Raw genomic sequence first — 18,355 nt, 5'->3', positions numbered from 1 at the left:
AATAAGTCATCAGTAACAGCTACCCTCTGAAAATGAATGTTACCATTTAATTACTTTAAAGCATATCGCCTTTTTTCTTTTTTTTTTTCTTTTCCAGGTCACTATTAGGAGAAATATTGCACTTCCTCTGTATTTTAACACACAACCATTTTGCTGCAGCTACAGTATAATGAAAATAAATAACATGCAATTGGAATTGATTCTCATACAGATTAAGAAGATCGAGTACGACTGCAGCGCACAACAAGCCTTGATTAAAGTACATATAGTTCAAGATAAATATATGTAATATGTTAGTGTTAGAACACTGTCTGGATGGGAATGAGTGCTTTTCAGGATACTGCAGAAAAAGAGGGAAAGCGAGCAAAGACCAGAGAAAATGTGATTTAAAATATTAGTTGATGATATTACAAAATGGAGATAATGTTGTTGTTGTTTTTTTGTTTTTTGTTTTTAAATCGTGGTTCTCCACAGCCAAAATTGTAAGATATATAAGTGAATGAATTCTAAAAGCATTTTATATACTGGATTACATAATAAATAGATTAAAAGTAATTGAAAACAGTGTTGTCGCCTATATTCGTTTGTCTTTACAGTAACTATTGATTATGTACATTGAAAATACACGTGCAACTGAGTCCTTTTATTCTATGCATGCGAAATACTCATGTAAACATGGCTCCACAATGGTAAATCTTTCACCCTGTCAACAAGAGACGAGTTTGAATACACAGCCATTCATAGCCAGGGGCTAAGGGAGCAGAATTGTGCATGCTTTCTGGTTGGGAGAAATGGTATACACTCTCTTCCCTGTCAATCAGAGTGACACTAGCCAATCGTAGGTGTCTGTGAGCTCATGTATGTGGAAGAGGGCAGATAGAGCTTTCTTCCCTGTGTGTTACGCTGCCCTGTGATGCAGCATGAGCAGCAGTTAGAAAAGATGTGTTGGGTTTCACATGTCACGGAGGAGGCATTTGTTAGTGTTCACCCTCTCTGGCTGTCACGTACAGTAATAGGGGAGAGCTGGCTAGTGGGTGGGAATCGGCAGGTGATTAAATTAGGGAGAAATATGGAGGAAAATAAAAAGAAATAGTTAAAATGTCAAATTAAAGATAGATTTTTCTTAATTCATCTGCTGCGTGTAGTCAGGCAGGTGTTTCACAATTTGACCTGCAAACTAGAAAGAGAAACTCACAAATCAGAGATTCCTGCAAATCAAAGAGCATTACTTACACTGTACATTTTTAAACAGTCTGATCTTTAACCATGATCGGGGCAGTTTTTCTAAAGCTAGCAAGACCAACAAGGCAATTTAACTCTATTCTGAAGAACAAAATGCTTGGGTCATTTATCATTTATCAAGGGTTACAAACAGTTCATCTGGGCAGTAAGAATACTAGACAACTGCGCTTCAGCAAAGCTTATTTATATGCATTGAACTGGAACAGGACGTCAGAGCCAGTTTTTGTAGCCAATGAATGGAACCTAGGATCCCATGGCACAGGCAGAGAAACTTCTGTTCATTAGAGTGCACTGTTGAAGTCAAACAGTCTGGGCCAGTATTACAAGGGGGAAAAAATATTTTGTTTAAAGATCTTATTTTTTCATTTAGTACTAACCTTCATAAGCGACATAAGATGTTTCCCAGAAACAAAATAACAATTTACACCAATCATCCTCAAAAGTTCAAAAGTTTACATCCCCCCGGCTCTTAATGTATCGTGTTGCCTTCTTGCGAATCAATGAATATTTGCACTTTTTGTAATCGTTGTATACGAATCCCTCAGTTGTCCTCAGATGGATCTCAAGATCATATAGCCGCTGTTGGAAAGGGGACAAATATGCAGAAGATGCTGGAAAAGTAAAGACAGGACCTGGAGGATTTTGTCTGAAGAACAGTGGGCAGTTTAACTGTTCAGGACAATATGTGTTCAATACTTTTTTCCCATGTCGTTCCACTTTATTACACATAACTTTATTTATGGACGTTAATGTTGTGAATTCTTTATAATTCCAGATTTCTTGAGTTAATACCAAAGTCTGGTGAAAATTTCACGTGAATAACCTCATTGGAAATATATTTACTGAAAATAATGACACGTCCAATACTTATTTCCCCCACTGTATGTGTCATCACTCAAAGAAGTCACTATGAATGAGCTGTTATAGGATTGATAATGTATTAGAATGAGTGCATTAATATAAACCTGTCATTTCTGTTGAAGTTGTATATAATATTCAGATCTGTGCTGCTATAGAAAATGAACCAACACCTTGTGATTCGAGAACTGAAACGTGCTGTGGTATAATTATTGTAATCAACACACATTGTCACTTAAAATAAAAAATAATTAGACTATCATTCAGGTGTGACGTCATAGCTCGCACTATATTTATGCTGCTTAAAATTTCAGCACCCCCAAAGTAATACGCCTTCCCATGTCTCTACCACCTCAAATGACAACAGACTGTCTGAAAGCTCTGCCCAAAAAAAGCCCTTCCTGATAACATCTTATAAAAGATCTTGCACATCCTGATGTTCACAAAGTGCCATTGAAACTGCTGTTGGCATTGTGTGTTGTAGTCAGATCTGATCAAAATGAAACTTTTTAGCTATGCATGTTTAGCAGAATAAGTGGCCTGCATAAAAGGAAAATTAATGGCGGTTGTATAGAAAGTGTAGAAAGATGGCATCACGAATGTTCCTGATTACCCGGACATTTTAGCCCAAAGCCAAGTTGCCTCCTAGTTGCTCCCAGATTTAAACAGACAACCAAGTGAACACCAAAAAGATTAAAGGAAGACATACCTACTGAGTTCTATGTGGTCTGAATTAAATAGGACAGTCTGTGCAAAACTACAAATAGAAATGATTGTGAAGTGTTCTGCATGGAGTAATACAAGATCCTTCTACAAGTATTCTGCAACCTTCTAACCCTTTACTGAATGGTGCTGCCGTATGCCAACAATTCATTTATCTACATTTTTTTGACAGGGAATAATACAACCCTTCTATTTCACTAAGTGACTGGAAAATGGGAGCTTTAACTTTGACATAACAAAAAACCCCATGTCACATGTTTTTCACGCTTGTTCACTGATCCATAAACAATTATTGCACATGCACCTGTGGAACAATCCTTAAGTCACTAACAGTTTACAGGTGGTAAACAATTAAGGTCACAGATACAATAACATAGGACACTAACGAGACCTTTCTTCTGACTCTGAAAAACACCAGAAGAAAGAAGGGTTCCTGCTCACCTGCGTGAACATGCCATAGACTTGCTGCAGAGAGACATGAGGACAGCAGATATGGCTAGATATGGCCAGATATGCCCCCCCCCCGACATGATCAAGAACTTGCAGATGTCTTGATGGAAGAGTGGAGTAACACCTCACAGCAGGAACTGACCAATCTGGTGCAGTCCATGAGGATGAAATGCACTGTAGTACTTAAAGCAGCTGGAGGACACCAGATTCTGACTGTAATTCCTTTCTAGAGGATATAACTTTTACATGCTTACTAGGCAAGAAACTCTGCAACTTTTAGCTTGGAAAAAAATGGAAAAAGTCATTAGAATTGTAAACTCATACATTTTGTGTTATTTTTGACTATATGATACTTTGCACCATTGGACACTGTTCCCAGATGGCAAGAATTTACTAACTACAAATTTTAGCATTGTTTAAAAAATATTTTTTTAATCATTTGGACTAATTCAAGTAATAAAACATCCATATTTTTTATGTAAATGTAATCATTCATGCATTGGAGGGCTAAGACATCATAGGCAGGAACCCATTCCTCTTGTTCACTCTAGGGCAGGCTTTGCAAAATACCAAACATTTTGAAACCAATGTTTTGTAGAAATAATTATTTATTTAGGAAAATGTTCTTTTTTTTAAAAAAAAAACAAACAAACAAACAAAAAAAAAACCATTTGGTTCCCATATGTTCACAAAAATCACTCACGGCATGTGTTATATCAGTCTTGGCATAAGTTATTCTTTTTATTTGATAATAATTGCACTCATTTTTATGATGGATGTCAATAATGCTGGAGGGCACTGTATAATTGACTCCTCAACGTACAGTGGGGGACATAAGTATTGAACGCATCAACATTTTCAGTAAATATATTTCCATTGAGGCTATTTACATGAAATTTTCACCAGATTTAAGACTCAAGAAATCTACACATATAAAGAAACAAACATTAAAGTCCATGAATGAAGTTATGTGTAATAAAGAGGAATGACACGGGAAAAAAGTATTGAACACACTAACTGAAATGTATTTAATACTTAGCGGAGAAGCCTTTGTTTGTAATGACAGCTTCAGGATGCTTCCTGTATGAAGAAATTAATGGGCCGCAGTATTCAGGTGTGATTTTGGTCCGTTCTTCTAATCATACTGTCTTTAAATCTTGTTCAGTTGGATTCGAGTCAGGTGATTGACTGGGTCGTTCTAACACCTTGATTTTTTTTCTCTGAAACCAAGTGAGAGTTTCCTTTGCTGTATGCTTTGGATCGTTGTCCTGCTGGAAGTCCACCCACGTCTCATCTTCATCAGCCTGGTGGATGGCAGCAGATTCTTCTCAAGAACCTTCTGGTAAAGGACTCCTTTCATCATTCAATTATATGAAGTCTGCCAGTACCATGTGATGAAAAACAGCCCCACACCATGATGCTTCACCTCCAGTCTTCACTGTTGGTGTAGTGTTTTTAGGATGATGTGCAGTGCCATTTCTTCTCCAAACATGGTGTGTAGTATGACAGACAAATAGTTCAATTTTGCTCTTGTCTGACCAGACTACACTCTCCCAGTATTTCATAGTCTTGTCCAAATGAATTGTAGCAAACTTTAAACGAGCTTCGACATGCCTTTTCTTTAGTAATGGAGTATTGCGGGTGAGCGTGAGCAGTGGAGTGCATTACCTATTGTTTTCTCTGTGACGATGGCACCTGCTGCCTCCAAGTGTTTCTGGAGCTCTTTCCGAGTGGTCCTTGGCTCTTGGGCTGCTCTTCTGACTATTCTCCTGACTCCCTGGTCAGAAATCTTGCGAGGAGCTCCTGTGCGTTACCGGTTGATGACGGAGTGATGCTGTTTCCACTTGCGGATAATGTCCCCAATGGTGTATCCGATTCCATCAATATGTTTTGCAACAATAAGGTTGCGAAGGTCTTGGGAGAACTCTTTGTTTTTACCCATCATGAGGTGTTTCAAATGTGACACCTTGGTAACAAAAAGCCTTTTTATAGACCATCAATTTACTAACCCAGCTGATATTAGTTTGCACAGATAGGAGGTATAATTACTTACAGATTTCAGCTGGTTCCTCGCCTTACCTTGCCTTAGAGAACTGCTTTTTCTTAGCGTGTTCAATACTTTTTTCCCGTGTCGTTCCACTTTATTACACATAACTTTATTTACGGACTTTAATGCTGTAAATTCTTTATATTTCCAGATTTCTTGAGTTAATACTGATGTCTGGTGAACATTTCATGTGAATATCCTCATTGGAAATATATCTACTGAAAAAAAAATGTGACGTGTTCAATACTTAGGTGCAGATTCACTTTGGGTTATAACCTTCTAATTGCATTTCCTTTAAGAATAAATGTATTAAAGAAATAAATGCTACATGTAAATACATCTTATATTGAAATACAAATTAGAAATGTAAGCTTTGCTATTAAGCACAGCATTAGCATAGCAATGTCTCCAGCCTAGAAGTATTGAAGTCAGAATGCTCTCATGATGGAAAAATTGTCATAGATCCTAACAAACTTCTGCAGCACTAAGAGAAAGGTGTCTGTGTAAGTGTTAGCCAGATACAAAAAAAAAAAAAACAGAAGGTGAATTTAACACAAAGGATCCTTGAATGAATATGAGAACAGACTGAACAGAATCAGTGCCAAACAACAATCACTGTCATAAAAAGCAAAAGTCTACAGTTTGCTTGTTATGTTTATTGTTTTGACATATGCTTGTTATGTTATTCATTGTCGCTTTAAAATTCACCATTTAAGTAATATTGTTAGAAATCCATATCTATGTCAAGAGCTCTTATCCACCAATGACTGGTAAATAAAAAAATTAATAAAAAGACTGAAAGATTTAAACGTTGACCATTCTAATCAAGACCTATTAAATTAGAACTCTATTATAATCTATAACAGACTATAATATTATATAGATGTTTACCTTGGATGTTCTCTATACACAAGAAATGTGAGTGTAGCTGTGTAGAACTAGATTTTTAACAGAAATGTTTGCTTTAAATTATTATTCACTACATATTTCTTTACATGCTGTATGTATGTACATATGGAATATGTATTTACATTTTTTTTTTACACAAATTTACATAATTTGTGCCAGTTATAAAAACGAATTCCCAGCAAGTGTACTAAAAAATTTTTGACCAATAGTGTACTTCCTAGTTTAGTTATACGGACAAGAGGTTATAATTTAAGAGATTCTTCAGCACTGCTAGTTAAATAGAGACAAGAAACACAGGCGTCAGAAAACCTGTTCTCACACTTGAAAATTCGTAACACCTCGCACAATCCAGAGGATAAGTTTAGGGTTCAGGGTTTTATTATTCATTGTCTGAAATCCACAATAAATCAAAATGATTCACTCAGTAAAATTCAACTCAGTAAAATCCTCAGAATGAAAGGCATTGGAGAACTTGACATATCAAACAATGGCGCCTGTGATTCTTTACATGTCAAAAAGTGATGTTTATTGAAATGTTGTTTTTTTGTTTTTTTTGTTTTTTCTGGGCCAGGCAATTTCCCTTCTTTTCATGATCATCTTTTTGTCTCCTCATCATTATATAATTGTGTGCTCAGTGTTACACTGAAGAGTCACTGCTGTGTGACCTATTTTACAGAACATTTTACAAAGCCCTTATTTGCAATATAAAACCTATTTAATAATTCTTTCAATTCTTTTAATTTGGTAGCAGTGCTCTGTAAGAAACTTTATAAACTCATGTATGCATTGTTCATCTTCTCTTAATTACACACACACACACACACACACACTGACACACTTGTTCACATATGCTTGTTCACATATAGGGGCTATTCAGAGTCCACCTACTAGGAGGAAACTGAAGACCCGAGAGGAAACCCACACAGATATAGGGATAAGCAGATAAAAACTCAAGCTCAGGATTGAACCAGGTATCCTGGAGCTGTGAGGCAACAATGCTACCCGCTACCATGCTACACTTTCATTATAAAAACACATCATTAGGAAATCCCGAAGGCTTAAAAAATTGGTAATACATGTCACTTTGCATGTCACTGTTCATCATAATTCCATGTGGCGTACTGGACTGCTGCTGTTATGACTGCTAATGACTTGTCCATCTTTACAAAATATCCTAAATATCTAAAAACTTCTAAAAAAAAAAATAATGATGAACTTCCAAACTGTCATTAGAGATTACGGACTAACGATTGATATTTTAACTTATTCCTCACTAAGTAAGTTAGTACAGTATAAAGTAGAAGCTCCAGTTACCTGTTACCTCAACAAGTCTATAAGGACTTACTGTACATCCCTTATATTAGACTATATAAGACTTATATTCTTGTGGGCTTAGAATATTATTATTATTATTATTATTATTATTATTATTATTATTATTATTATTATTATTTTATATTATTTATTATTATTATTATTATTGTTGTTGTTGTTGTTGTTGTTGTTGTTGTTATTATTCATAGACATGTCTGTTTCTTTTTATTTGTTATTATTTTACCAAGAATTATGGGATCAGTTGTAATGACTTAAACACAGGCTTCATAGAAAGAGGTACCAACCCTTTCTTGCAGTACACAGACATTTCATTCCACCAGTGGAATGGAAATTGACTAATTGAATATTTTCAAACAGTATATGAACAAATGAATCATTTTATCACCGCAAGTCTGTTATAAGACACTGTTGGGTTTCTGTGTGTAGAGTATCGTGACTCTGTGTTTAGCTGCTGGTGAGCAGGGTGATGGGAAAGGGGAGGGGTGTGAGCCCCCTGCTGGGCAAACAATTCACACCTCTTTACAATAACATTAGTGCAGAGATAAAACGGACAGCGCAATTAAAGCTTTTTTTGGTAGTAAAACACTGTATACAACTGCCACAATAAAATTATAGCATTTAAAACTAGTAGACTAGGTTAAAAAAAAAAAAGAAAAACTGCAAATCTTAAAGTGTTTACTTTCATATGAGCCATTAACCACTACTGTTAGAGTGTGACATCCCAAATAAATTCACTGTTGAACAGGGGCAGCCCCTAAACAGGTGGAAAAACTGAAGATTACAATAACTGCACTTCTTTTGAATCCTGACATGAATGTTCACATTTAATTACAAGTCGGTTTTCGAAGAATGTGCGCCAAATGACTTGACTTCAGTAAACACTGATGAACTTCTCTAATCATTTATCCTGTTTTTTTTTTCAAAGCTGTGAGGTCTTATTTATTTGTTTGTTTGTTTGTTTGTTTATTCATTAATTTCCTATGTAGACCTACTGATCACGATTGCCTGATAATTGCAAACACATTCATAATATGTGAGTGTGTATTTTCAATGAATAACTAATCAATCCAGGTGGCACAGTGGTGTTGTTGGTAGCACTGCCGCCTCACAGCTCCAGGGTTCTGGTTTGATCCTGAGCTAGGGTTACTGTCTGTATGGAAGTTCACATGTTTTAAATTGTCCCCATGTGTGTGAATGGTGCCCTGTGTTTGACTGGTCTCCCATCTGGGGTGAACCTGTCCAGGATAAATCAGTTACTGAAATTGTGTAAGTGAACTAATCCACTAGCGGTGCAACACACTGGCATGTTCTGTTCAGTGATCCAAATATTATCTGTATTCAGATTTAAAACCAGAAGCAGTCGTGATGTAAATCAGAAAGAGTTGGGGTTTTTATTTTTTTTATTTTTTTTAATAAGCACCCTACCATTATACCCCCAGATACATGGGAAACCACTGGGAAAATCCCAGTGGTGTTTAAAAATAAAAATAAATAAATAAAATAAAAAGCCAGCACTGTCAGCATGGTCTGTATATTCTCTCTCTGACAGTTCTTCAGTGTCAGCTACATCACTTGAATTCATAATTACTCCCTACTAGAGACTCTAGTGGCATAATTGAACAACCGTGAACCAGACCACGCAGTTGCTAAGGATGCTGTAAATCCAGTACACAATGCTGCATGTAATGAACATGGTCTGTATTTGACCACAAGTCCACATGAAACCTACCACTTGTGTGACTTTTTTTTTGTTGTTGTTGTTGCATCTTGCATAATCCCAGTCCAAATACACCTCTAGCCTCAACCAGATGCCTTGTGAACCTTTCTGGGAAGCTTTCATATAGTAACATATAATAGTGCACATCCTATTTGTGTCTGTATTTGTATCTGTTTAAATCACAATATCTGTTCATTCTGAATAATGTATCTGTATTCAGTTGCAAACCTACAATTCAATCTTTAACACAGACAGACAGACAGATAGGTAGACAGACAGACAGACAGACAGATAGATAGATAAAAGATTAGACAGATAAAAGATAGATACATAAAATATTTTTTAAGTGGCTATATTGCTACATGCTGTGGATCTGTGCTCATGTAATGTTATGACACCATTTGTACACCCTATAATTCCATGAAATGAAGGTGAGGATGGATGTGGGACAATCTGTAAGATGCTTAAATGAAAACCTGCTTCCATTTATTGCCTATAAAAAAATACAAAAGGTGCTTTGAGCTACAATCTTAACGAACCCTCATGTTTTCACGTGTTCTGTCATGGTTTATTTTGTAGATTGGAACCATCTAGACCTATATATGAGTCCCTCTGTGTCTGATTAGTAATCTCAGTGAACACACAGAGAAATCCAGAGAGACCTTTAATAGTCAGGGAGACATGAAAACACGCTAAATTTACAAACACACCACACAGCTCCAGTGAGGTGTGAATCTCTCCAGCTGTGGGATCACACTCTGTGTATTTATATACTGTATGTGAGGGGAAGTATGATTGGTGTGCTGGTCGAGTGTTTAAGATCCAGAGACAGTGTGTGCTGGGGCAAATAACAGAAATGGTGCTATCATGATGAACCTTGCAAAGCTTTTAACAAGTAAAGCTTGTAATCATTACTTTTTTCTTCTGACTGCTTCCAATGCGAATGGGACAATAGTAATATTGCCAGGTAAAGCTGGGAAACCAGTTTTTGGCCAATGAACCTGCGTCTGTATGTAGAGGCCTGGGAAACATCACCAAGTACAAGACACCATCCCCCTGCTCTGTTGAGAATCAGCATTTGGCTGATGAACTGAATGTGTTTTACACCAGGTTTGAAAAGTCTGGTCTCACACCCCTCCCTTAGTCTGATCTGCACTTCATGCAGCCATCAACATCTCCTGCAGCCCCACTCTTCCCCCCTCCTGCTATTCAACCTGTGAGGAAGATGTGGGCCGTGTTTTTTTTTTTTTTTTTTTTTTAAACAGAAGATTAGGAAAACTTCAAGCCCAGATGATTTGTCACCTGCCTGTCTGAAAGCCTGTGCTGACCAGCTGGCCCCCATCGTCACACAGATCCTCAACAGATCACGGGAGTACTGTGAGGTTCCCAACTCCTTCAAATGCTCCACTATCAGTACGGTCCCCAAAAAAAACCAAATCACTGGTCTGAATGACTACAGACCTGTCGCCCTCACTCTGTGGTCATGAAGTCATTTTAGAAGCTGGTATTGGCCCACCTGAAGATCATCACCGAACCCCTGCTGGACCCCCTTCAGTTTGCTTACAGAGCAAACAGGTCTGTGGGTGATACAGTCAACATGGGACTGCATTATATCCTGCAACACCCTCGACAGACCGGGGACATGTGCAAGGATCCTATTTGTGGACTTCAGTTTGGCTTTCAACAACATCATGCCTGATCTGCTCTCAACCAAACTGACCCAGCTCTCTGTGCCCACCCTTCTTTGTCAGTGGATCACCAGCTTCCTGACAGACAGACAACAGCGAAATGAGACTCGGGAAACTCACATCCGGGACCCTCACTGTCTGCACTGGTGCCTCTCATGGATGTGTTCTGTCTCCTCTGCTCTTCTCCCTGTATACAAATGACTGCACTGCTAAGGACCCCTCTGTTAAACTCCTGAAGTTTGCACATGACACTACAGTCATCGACCTGATCCGAGACAGTGGCGAGTCTGCGTACAGAAGGGCGGTTGAATGTCTGGCTGCCTGGGGTGGTCACAACAACCTTGACCTGAGCATGCTCAAAACAGTGGAGAAGACAGTAGACTTCAGAAGGAACCCCCGGCACTCCACCCACTCACCATCATGAAGCACTGTGGCAGTAGTGGAGTCATTCATGTTCCTGGGTACCATCGTCTCTCAGGACCTGAAGTGGGACGCTCACAAAGACTCCACTTTGTAAAAGGCCCAGCAGAGGTTGTACGTCCTTCGCCAGCTGAGGAAGCTCAACCTGCCACAGTAGCTGCTGATACAGTTTTACTCAGCCATCACTGAGTCTGTCCTGTGTACTGTTTGGTTTCGTTTAGACGCCAAATCTGACAGAAGGAAACTACAACGGACAGTCAGGACTGCTGAGAAAATTATTGGTGCCCCCCCTGCCCAACCTTCAATAACTTTACACCTACAGAGTGAGAAAAATAACTAAGAAAATCACTTTGGCCCCCTTTTACCCAGCCCACTTTCTCTTTGAACTATTGCCCTCTGGTCGGCACTACAGAGCACTGACCAGCAAAACAGTCAGACACAAGCACAGCTTTTTCCCTCAGGCAATCTCCCACCCGAACAATTAAAACTGCCAACAGGGTCTCTTCATTGTGCATTTAATGCAACTGTGCAACAAGGTGTGTGTCGTGGTTAAAACATCACCCTTATTAACTACGTGACCAATGGGCTCTCCCCCTACCACAGTATATAAATGGTCATTAAGGCCTCTCAGAATGCGTCATGGTCAAAAACCCGCCCCTTCCTTTCGTTGTTACGGACTACAGAGGTATGTGTTTTTAGCTTTGTTGCTTAGCTGTGTGATGCTAGCATTGCCTATTTACCATGCGCTTTATTTTGTTTAGAGTGACGTTGGGCTACTGAGACTGTGTGTGGGTGTGATGTGCTGCTCACAATCAGTGCGCTGTGCCGTCAAGGCTCCCAACTGTGTAGCATGGTAATTTAACGTAGTTCCGGTCGGAGCGCCAGCTGTTGCCGTCACAACTATTAAAGACGCTATCATGACTTTCGTATGTACCATCGTGAGTATCATGTCATCGGATCACAGTAGGTAAAATGTTTAGTTCTGTTATTTGAGCTAAACTATCTTGCATGCTTTCCAAATTGAGGTTGTAACACCTGTTTGTTCTCAGGGTCCTCGATTTTGCATGCGTTAAGGCGGGCTGAGTGAGATGTGGTCATTTCGGTATAGCGCCCCCCCACCCCCACCCCCACTCGTGGAGCCACATTGCTGTTTGGTTCTGCTGCTTTGCTGCTTGATTCTTAGTGCTTGCCTGCTTGATTCTGTTTGTGTTTTGATTTTGTTTTGTTTTGTGTTGGTTACTGTCACTGAGATCGGTTTTCTGTCATTCAGCTGTGTTGTAACAGTCTTTCAGTTATACTGATACTGCTATGTGGTAGTAGTGGTTGTAATCAGTTTGAGTGTGGGGTTATTTGTGTTTTTGGTGACAGTAAGCTTGTTTTTGTTTTGTTTTATTCTTTTGTTTGTCTGTTTTGTGTATATTGTAATTGATTTTGTGTTTTTTTGTTTTCTCCCTGTAGGAGCTGAGTGTTTCCTGAGGCTGGGGGGGAATTCTTTGCTGCACCTTTAGGCTTTACTTAAATAAGGGTCGTCATTATTGCTGTGTTTATTTGCAGTGAATTTGGTGGGTATGATTCTGATTAGTGGGGTGCTTTTCCCTTTTGTATAGCTGGTGCTGTCGTACTAGCCTGCAATTCATACAGGAAGCCTCAGTCCTCCTATGATTATTGTTAACTTTCTCTTGTGACTGTTTTATTTGACCTGACTGTGTTGGCTGCTTCTTTTAAAATAGTTCTTGGCCAGTCTTTTTAACTTTAAAATAAAATGTATTTTATATGGAAACCCATGCCTCTTGCCTGTTCTAAGTGGAACGTACTTGTGTGTCCTTATTTGGGTTATTTTCCCCATTTTCTCGGGTGGTGTATTTGGTATATTTACGAAATGAAACAAACGAGCTGCATAGCTACACGTGGTGTCGTTGTAGAGCAAAACAAGCCACGTTGCTACACGTGGCGTAGTCGGCAGGATCACTATAATATATAAACGAAACAAGCCACATTGCTACACGTGGCGTAGTCGGCAGAATCACTATAGTATATATACTAAACAAGCCACATTGCTACACGTGGCGTAGTCGGCAGGATCACTATAGTATATAAAGGAAACAAGCCACATTGCTACACGTGGCGTAGTCGGCAGGATCACTATAGTATATATACTAAACAAGCCACATTGCTACACGTGGCGTAGTCGGCAGAATCACTATAGTATATATACTAAACAAGCCACATTGCTACACGTGGCGTAGTCGGCAGGATCACTATAGTATATAAAGGAAACAAGCCACATTGCTACACGTGGCGTAGTCGGCAGGATCACTATAGTATATAAAGGAAACAAGCCACATTGCTACACGTGGCGTAGTCGGCAGAATCACTATAGTATATAAAGGAAACAAGCCACATTGCTACACGTGGCGTAGTCGGCAGAATCACTATAGTATATATACTAAACAAGCCACATTGCTACACGTGGCGTAGTCGGCAGGATCACTATAGTATATAAAGGAAACAAGCCACATTGCTACACGTGGCGTAGTCGGCAGAATCACTATAGTATATATACTAAACAAGCCACATTGCTACACGTGGCGTAGTCGGCAGGATCACTATAGTATATAAAGGAAACAAGCCACATTGCTACACGTGGCGTAGTCGGCAGGATCACTATAGTATATAAAGGAAACAAGCCACATTGCTACACGTGGCGTAGTCGGCAGGATCACTATAGTATATAAAGGAAACAAGCCACATTGCTACACGTGGCGTAGTTTTTATTTTCCCTGTTTTCTCGGGGTGGCGTAGTTGGTACAAAACGAAAGACAAAGCGAGCCACATTGCTACACAACAATAATGTAATGTCCTTTTAAATATTTATTATATTATATACGTCTATACATTCATTCCACTTTCATTGCACATAACATAACGTATATAACATACACAGCACATACACATAACTGTACATCTGTAATAGCATATCTGTAGATACATAATCCTGTATATTTTTGCTATGTCTTTAGTATTGTATCATATTTAATTTGATTGCTTTTTTTTATATATCGTGTGATATTCCATTTTTTTCCGCACTCGAAGCTCCTGTCGCCAAGACAAATTCCTTGTGTGTATAAACAAGCTTGGCAATAAAGCTCATTCTGATCATTCTGTTCATTCTGATTTTAACCCTAGAGTATGAATAAGAAAGAATGTAAATAGTCATGTCAAATCTAGTAACACTTATTAAACATCCAGTAACAACTAAGGTATCTGTAACAGCAAATTAGAATCTGTTTCAATTACTTGTGTCAGAAATACAGTTTTTGTTCTCTGCTGTATTTGCTAGCTAGCTAGCTAAAAACCTCTGCTAGTCCATCAGTCAGCTACTGACAATGGGCCAGTAAATGCTATAGTAATTCAGAGCATGATGTCAAATGAGCAGAGAGACATTAGGGGCTAGGGGTGAATAAACCCCGTTCTGAGCTCAGCACTCTATTCATGTATGGCGGCCCTGAGCACTGATGGAAGTGTGATACATTCAGTGTGATGCTGTAGTCGTGAGCACTGGTGGTGCAGTGGTAAGTAATTGAAAGGGAGGGAGTTCAAATCCCAGAACTGAGGATTGAGGTCCACAGTTGGGCTCTTGAACAAGGCTCTTAGCCCTCAGCTGCTTTGGATTATATCCCATCTCACTTTAGATAAAAGTGTCTGCTACATGAATAAATGTAAATGTACCTGGCTCTGATACTTTGAGGCTCCACAGCTTGCTTTTCACAGTGCAGGTGCCATGCTGCTCTATGCATGCAAATTTTCTATGCTGTGGTGGCTTTGGGCTTTAACAGGGCTGTGACCATGCTCATATAAGCAGCTTTTGGAGGAGAACAGTAACCATTTCCCTTCCTTTTTTAAAGTGCTGATTATACACTTACATGTTCTATGCCAAGTCCACCTGTAGTGTTTGTGGTGTGGCAGTGGGATGAAGCCCTCTGTGAAAAAAAAAAAAAACAGCAGAAACCTTCACAGAATTTGAAATGATTTTAATAGTTATAATGGGAATTTCTATTGGTTTTAATGGAAACTGTAATGGTCGCGTGGGTCTCTATTGGTAAATTGTTGCCTTCTATTGGTGGCATGTTATGTCTAGTGGATACCATTAAGGACGAATAATGGTAATGGTAATGGTGTTAATGGTTAGCTGATGGTATTTGTGGTGGAAACCATTAGAAATTCTGTCCTAGTTTCTATTGTTTTTTTCAGCAGAGGCGCTTGGATGGATGGCAATATTAAAAAAGATTATCTATACACAAGACCAATTATCTTACTACTAGACATTTGAAATGACTTGGATGAATGAAAAAGCTAACATGTTACAGTTTACATCCTTCAGCACATTATTATATTATACTGCATATTATGGACACTTTACAGACCTAATTTCATGAAAAAGGACATGGAAATGTGCAAACAGAGACTGTTAGAGTGTGTGTGTGTGTGTGTGTGTGTGTGTGTGTGTGTGTGTGTGTGTGTGTGTGTGTGTGATTGTGCCCTGTGTTGGGTTGGCACCCTGTCCAGGGTGTGGATGGATGGACAGTGTTGATATCTTGTTTTTCTCCTTTTTCATGTGAAACCCTTTTTTCGTTTCATCTCAGATAATTCACACCTAATTAACCTGTTCTGTAATTTCTCTCCATGCGCTGTTACACTCCTAAGTAATATTTTTAATCGGCTTAGGCACAAAACAGCTACTTCTGCCTCCTTTTCTTACATCGTTATCCTCAGTTTGCTCTTTCAGCTCTCTGTGAGCTTTTCCTTTCAGAGATATTTGTTAGTGTCACTAAATGCATGTGAGCTGTGGCGATCAAGCACTTTGTACTTTTTTTTTTTTACAGGTGATTGGCATTCATCTACTGTACGATGTTACTGAACATTTTTAACGGACATTTTAATTTGGTATGGCCTAGGAAAATATTATACACGACAAGGACTGATAAATAAGGCCAAATGTCTTGAGAAATCACCCATGTAACATCCATCCATCCATTTTCCATTCCGCTTATCTTACACAGGGTCACAGGGAGCCTGGAGCCTATCCCAGGGAACTCGGGGCACAAGGTGGGGGACATCCTGGATGGGGTGCCAACCTGTTGGAGGGCACAACTGCACACACACTTCAGACAATTTGATAATGTCAACCAGTCTACAATGCATGTCTTTGGACTGGGGGATTAAGCTGGAGTACCTGGAGGAAACCCCGGAAACTTAACTTAATTCAGAGTAACACCTACAGTAGGTGACCTGTGCCATGCCTTGAAGTAACCACATTATTCATAACGTGTTACAAGGGAGGGGGCATGGTGGCTTAGTGGTTAGCATGTTTGCCTCACACCTCCTGGGTTGGAGGCTCAAATCCCGTCTCTGCCCTGTGTGCACGGAGTTTGCATGTTCTCCCCAGGCTTCCGTTGTGCTCTTGGCTGATTGGCATTTCCAAATTGTCCGTAGTGTATGTATGATTGTTCCCTGTGATGGGTGGGCACCCTGTCCCAGGTGTCCCTCACCGAGTTCCCTGAGTTCCCTGGAATGGAAAATGGATGGATTAAAAATTTGTGAATTTTACCGTATAGCTCCTTTTAGCCACTCTGAGCTCTGATTAAAATTCTATACTAGAAAGCATTTTATGTTCATAACCTCTCTAAAAACCACCCCTGATGTTCTTCAGTTTGACTTTTTATTGTCATTCTATGAAGTTATAAATACTATTTAGCATTTATACAGATTAGCCATAACAATAAAAACCACCTGCATAATAATGTGTAGGTCCCTCTTTTGAACCCAAAACAGCTCTGAGCCGTCGAGGCACGGACTCCCCAAGACCTCTGAATGTGTGCTGTGGTATCTGGCACCAAGACGTTAGCAGCAGATCCTTTAAGTCCAGTAAGTTTCGAGGTTGGGTCATTTCGACCATTGGCCTATTGGGTTCTCTTTGTCTACTTTTAGGACTTGTGTGAAAATCTGATGATGCTTTAGGTCAGGGGTGTCCATTCTTATCCGGAAAGATCTGGTGTGGGTGCAGGTTTTCATTCCAACCAACCAGAAGCCAGTGGCTCTCACTGTGGCTCTTTGGAATCCCAGGGCCTTTGAAATAGCTTTGTAACTCTTCCCAGAATCATGGATTTCAATCACCTTCTTCCTCATCATTTCTGGAATTTCTTTCAACCTTGGCAGAGTGTGTTACTGGGTAAGACCTTTTAACCAACTTCATGCTGTTGAAAAAGTTCTATGTAAGTGTTGATGTGATTGAACAGGGTTTGCAGTAATCAGGCCTGGTTGTGTCTAGTCCAGCTGAACCCCACTATGAATGCAGTTTCATAGATTTGGGGAATTAGTAACTACGGGGACAAATACATTTTCACACAATCCCAGTTGGTATTGGATAACGCTTTTACTTCAGTAAATAACATTATCATTTAACAACTGTATTTTGTGTTTACTCAGGTTGCCTTTGTTTTATCTTCAATTTCGTTTACACAAAAACAGAAGAAATCAGGGTGGGGGAAAATACTTTTTCACACCACTGTACATTAACTCCTCTCTGGGCCAGGGAATAAAGAGACACAGATAAATAGATTACCAATGCAACAAGGTGAAAATGTATATAAATAATAATTATACTGGAATTTCAAGCGAATTGTCCTATAATGTAAATCTGTTTCCGTGCGGAATTGAGTAATTAAATTTGTCTTTGAATGATCAAACCTAAACAAAACTGTTCTGATGTTTCTTTGAATCCTGTGAATCCTACTGATAAGTTTATATGCTTTATATTCAGCATGACCCTGACAGAATGAAGCATTTCTACAGATGAATGAATGGTGTCATCTTCATGGATCAGAAGTAATTATGAATACAGCAATGTGTCTATAAAACATCATTTATTTTAGTAATTAGTCATGTAAGTTGATTATGTTACAGAGA

General features: G+C 39.0%; 1 long non-coding RNA gene across 1 annotated transcript; it reads left to right on the top strand.

Moving 5' to 3' along the window:
* The first annotated feature begins 12,033 nt into the window (after window positions 1–12,033).
* On the top strand, window positions 12,034–13,161 carry LOC108279624 (uncharacterized). Its single transcript, XR_006984182.2, has 3 exons — window positions 12,034–12,074; window positions 12,151–12,327; window positions 12,848–13,161. It is a non-coding gene; the product is annotated as an uncharacterized LOC108279624 (long non-coding RNA).
* Window positions 13,162–18,355: the final 5,194 nt, after the last annotated feature.

Source organism: Ictalurus punctatus, chromosome 19 (genome assembly GCF_001660625.3).
Source record: "Ictalurus punctatus breed USDA103 chromosome 19, Coco_2.0, whole genome shotgun sequence".
In the NCBI taxonomy this organism is placed as follows: Eukaryota; Metazoa; Chordata; class Actinopteri; order Siluriformes; family Ictaluridae; genus Ictalurus; species Ictalurus punctatus.
Note: the sequence above shows the minus strand (reverse complement) of the source record. Positions and strands in the feature narration are given on the sequence as shown.